Genomic DNA, 5,288 nt, shown 5'->3' on the forward strand with positions numbered 1-5,288 from the left:
CCATGCTTTCGAATCTTATCAAATAGGGGCTTATTTATTCTTACAAATTCCATACCTTGTGGAGCTGCGGGAACCAGTTGAGAATTAGGTGGGGGTGGAAAAGGTTGGGCATTCGACTTTGTTCGAACAAATTCCATATACCACTCATTTATCATGTGGAGAGAGGCTTCCTTACCCCTTTTTCTTTAACTAATCATTGAGGGTCTACTATCAGATGGTGCTTCCCCTTGAGAGGGAGCCGGCGCATTAATTTCAATGTCATCAGCCTCATCTCGATTAGGATCCATTTACTATATGAAAAAAAAATTAAAATTGTCAGGAGTCATCACACTATCACAATTCATTTATGGCATGTATAGCTAGATTCTTACACATGCTACGTTAGTCCGAGAATCAACTAAACCGTAGCTCTGACCACTAAATGTAACACCCTTTACCCATATCCAGCGTTGAAATAAGGTATGAGGCATTACCAGAGTTATACACAAGCAAACATATAAAATCAAGATGTAAATTTCCATCCAAATTTAAAACTTTTCACATACATTCACATCATCCCTAAAACGAGCCTACGAGGACCAAAACATGCATTGGAAGCGGTTCAGGATTAAAATGAGAACTTCAAAAAATTTTACAACACTTAGAAAATTTTCATGCTTTAAGGGCCACACGCCCGTATGGCTTGGGACACGCTTGTGTGGGCAGGCCGTGTGGCCATACACGCCCGTGTCCCTAACCCATGTAACTCTCTATTTGTCATCCAAGAACAAATTGAAGTCACATGGCCATGACACACGCCCGTGTCCTTAAGCCGTGTGTTCGATTTAATTTTCATAATTTTTCATAAAATAGGTGCAGACTTCACATGCCCAGGGCAAACGCCCATGCCTGAGGCCGTATCATCCACACAGTTGAGACACATGCCCATGTCTCTACCCATGTGCTCAATTTTGAGCATTCTATTTGGCAACAATTAAGGTGCAGGGGACAAATGGCCAGAACACACGCCCATGGGGCAAGCCGTGTGTTACACAAGGCCTAGACACACGCCTGTGTGTCTACCCGTGTGGACAAAAACAAGGCTATTTCTCAAGCCATTTTGTCACCGTTTTATGCATACACCTATACAACAAAACATAACACCAATCCAAGCAATTACAACCATCCAATTCAGCCACAATCAAGACATCCACACATCATTCACATGCTACCATTTACCACATACAAAAATCACATACTTATCAACTTCAATCATACAAACTTCCATATCCATGAAAACCTCATCATATGTATAAATACTTAAACTAATATTAGCCAATTTCATATGGCCATTTACAAAATGAATTATCAACCAATATAAGCCAACACATTAGGCCAAATCAACTATGACACATAACAAAATAACCAACTCCCTATACATGCAATAACTCAAAATGTTAAATTCTTTGGCACCTAAATTAATAAGTTGATAGTGTGATGGAGCCTTCGATGATCCCCAAATTCGAGCTAGCTTGGAGACACTATAAGACAAGGGAAAAGAAAGGGGAGTAAGCTATAAAGCTTAGTAAGTTCCCATGCAAATAATAAGCATTATAAACTCACATTTAATGTACAATTAACTTGAAGTAAACTAACATAAATGTCATTATAAATCTCATAACCAGACTTACTCAATCAGAACCTTACCGAGGGATTCATCACATATCGAGCTCATTAAGCACGGGTTTTATGTACATACCTGTACCAATTTACAACATACCATAGTCTTTGACAACTTTGACATTCTAGTTGCATTTCTAGTTTTATGTACATGGCAGTCATGGAGGACCTTTCCCGGTAGAGTTTTAGTTCCTAAGTGATGATGAGCTTAAGAGCTTTATATAACTGTGATAAAATCAGGAACTTTATAGGGGATATTAGGAAGAATAATTACTCATAAAGAAAAACCGAAATTGATAATTAAAAATAAAATTCTAAAATCTGCTAAAAATAAAAATAAAAAAATAAAAATAAAAAGTAGTTTTAATAAAAATTAAAAATATAAAATAATAAATAAATGTTTTTAAACATCTTCATCGCTGGATGGTTCGCGAGGTGGGACTGGTGATGAGATGTGGAGGTGCGTGGCAGGGAGGCCGTGTAGAGTTGCAGCGGCTAGGGTTAGGGTTTTTTGAATGGGGAAGAAAGTGAATAGTGCAGGGTATTTATAGATTTTGGGCCACACGGCCAGGGCACACGCCCGTGTTCCCTAATATCAGCCCGTGTGATTCGTGAATTTCAAATTTGGGCGCGTCTGACATTTAGTACAGGGCCGTGTTCCTCGGGCGTATGGGTTCACACGGCAATGTCGCACGACCGTGTCTAGCTTCGTTCGCTTCTCCCGCGCCCGTGTGTATAAGCCCCACGCTCGTGTCAATCTAATAGGTTAAACCACAGGTGTTAGACACGGGCGTGTCACACGCCCGTGCTGTTTTAATAAGTTCAACCACGGGTCTTCCACACGGGCGTGTTGCACGCCCGTGTTGTTTTGGCAGGCTTGACCATTGCCATGTCGCACGGCCGCGGCGTCTTATCGTAGCTTGTGTTGGGGAAATCCTTGCCCTGTTTTCACACGGCCTTAAGCACGCCCGTGTGCTTGGCCGTGTCTCTGTGAAAACACCTGTATTCAAGATTTCTATTAGTAAGTTAGGAGTTAAATACCAAAATTTAAAGAAATTAATATTGTTAGTGCTCGGGTTGCCTCCCGAGAAGTGCTTATTTATAGTCTAAGCTCGACTTACCTCTCCGTTTGAATAATCATGGTGGTTTGAGGAGTTTATTCTCCTCATTCCTGCTATCAATCTCATCAAAATAAGGTTATAAACGGGTGTTGTTTAGCTTAAAAGTGCCGAACTTGGGATGACTCACCTCTACCATACCGAATGGAAAAATACTGAGTACCCTAAGAGGGATTTCCTCATTCGGTGTGGTAGTGACGATATGGGGATCTATGGCATTTAATAAGACCTTACCACCAACCTTAAGTTGATTTGGAGAGGTATCGGGCTCGTTTTGGCGTAGTTTCAGTTTGTCGGGTGTTCTTGGTTTGTGTGTTCGCCATTCATCAAGTTCCCCGATTTGTAGTCTTCGATCTTCATGAACAGGTCCTCTACTATTTCTTGAGAATGACTCGTGTGCTTCCTTCAGACTCATTTTCTGCAAAGTAGGTTGCACCATATTGTTAGTTTTAGTAGGATGGTTTAAATAATTACCTTCAATCCCTAATGTGTTGCCAGAATTGCAAGCTTGAAGGGTGATTGTTTCGTCTCCCACCTAGAGTGTGAGTTCACCTGTGCCAACATCAATAATAGTTTTAGCAGTTTCTAAAAAGGGGCTTCCTAGGATTAAGGGAGTGTTGCTATCCTCTTCTATGTCTAGAACAATAAAGTCAACGGGAAATATAAATTTATCGATTTTAACTAGCACATCTTCAATAATACCTCTAGGGAATCTTATAGTTTTATCTGCTAATTGAATGCTCATCCTAGTCTGTTTGTGTTTCTCGAGACCTAGTTGCTTAAACATTTTGTAAGGCATGATGTTGATACTAGCCCCTAGATCAGCCAATGCATAATTAATATCTAAAGTACCAATTAAGCAAGGAATAGTAAAACTCCCTGGATCTTTTAGTTTGTTGGGTAGTTTATTTTGGAGAATGGCTGAGCAAACTGCATTCAGCTCCACATGCGACGCCTCGTCCAACTTTCACTTATTTGCTAAAAGCTCCTTTAAAAATTTCAATGCGTTTGGCATCTGCGATAGAGCTTCAATAAACGGTAAGTTAATATGTAATTTTTTTAAGAGTTTAAGGAATTTACCAAATTGTTCATTTGAGTGGTCTTTCCTTGCGCGTTGGGGTATGGCACACGAGGTTTATATTCGACAGTCACTGGTTTGTTTTTATTATAATCTACCTTACCTTGACCTTTGCTTACCATAGTTTCGTGCCTCGGTTCTGGTTCAAGCTCAACGACTCTTTATCTTGAATATTAATTGTGTTGAGCTATTCCCTTGGGTTAGGTTCGGTATTACTTGGTAAACTACCCTGTGGTCATTCAGAGATTAGTTTGGAAAGCTGGCCTATCTGAGTCTCGAGCACTTGGATCGATGCTTGTTGATTCTTAAGTGTTGTCTCGGTGTTCTGAAAACGGGTTTCTGACACTGATATAAACTTTGAGAGCATCTCTTCAAGGTTTGGCTTCTTTTCCTGTTGGTAGGGTGGTTGTTGGTAGCCTAGAGGATGTTGTGGTCTTTGACTTCCTTGACCACCCCACAAAAAATTGGGGTGGTTCCTCCAACCTGCATTATAAGTGTTACTATATGGATTGTTTTGAGGTCGAGGATTATTACCCATGTAGTTTAATTGCTCGTTATCCATGCTGTGGCCATAAGGTTGGTATTCCGAATGGTTTGTTCCACCGCTACTTGCTTCGCGCTGCATTACTGGGTGAACCTGTGAAGAATTAAGAAAACCATCAATCTTTTTATTCAAGAGTTCTACCTCATTAGAGAGCATGGTGACCGAATCAACGTTATAAACGCTGGCTGTTTCCGTTGGCTTTGTCCTCATGACTTGCCATTGATAGTTATTCAGGGACATCTCCTCTATAAACTCATAGGCATCTTCCAGTGTTTTATTGTTGATGGTTCCACCCGCCGCTGTGTCAACCATTCCTCGAGTCGAAGGATTCAGACTATTGTGAAATATTTGTACTTGGAGCCAAAGCGATAACCCATGGTGAGGGAACCTTCTCAAAAGGTCCTTGTATCTCTCCCACGCATCGTAGAGTGTTTCTAAATCCATCTGAACAAAAGAAGAGATATCATTACGTAATTTAGCCATTTTAGCCAGTGGAAAATATTTTAATAAAATTTTTGGTCATTTGTTCCCAAGTAGTAATTGACCTTCGTGGTAACGAGCTCAACCACTGTTTAGATTTGTTCCTCAATGAAAAGGGAAACAACCGAAGACGAATGGCATCATCAGAAACGCCATTGATTTTAAATGTATCGCAAAATTCCAGAAAGTTTGCTAAGTGAGTGTTGGGATCTTCATCCTGCAAACCATCAAACTGAACAAATTGTTGTATCATCTGAATAGTGTTAGGTTTTAATTCAAAAGTATTTGTAGCTATAGCAGGTCTAACTATACTAGATTCAATTCCTGTTAAAGAAGGTTTAGCATAATCATACATAGTGCGTGGAGCAGGATTTTGATTAGGCGCAATTGCAGGAGGTAGCTGATTGCT

General features: G+C 40.2%; 1 non-coding gene across 1 annotated transcript; it reads left to right on the forward strand.

Annotated features, from left to right (window-relative positions):
* Window positions 1-4,769: 4,769 nt before the first annotated feature.
* On the forward strand, window positions 4,770-4,876 carry LOC121204416 (small nucleolar RNA R71). Its single transcript, XR_005899341.1, has one exon. It is a non-coding gene; the product is annotated as a small nucleolar RNA R71 (small nucleolar RNA).
* The last annotated feature ends 412 nt before the right edge of the window (window positions 4,877-5,288 follow it).

The sequence above is a fragment of the Gossypium hirsutum genome, chromosome A07, assembly GCF_007990345.1.
Source record: "Gossypium hirsutum isolate 1008001.06 chromosome A07, Gossypium_hirsutum_v2.1, whole genome shotgun sequence".
NCBI lineage: Eukaryota > Viridiplantae > Streptophyta > Magnoliopsida > Malvales > Malvaceae > Gossypium > Gossypium hirsutum.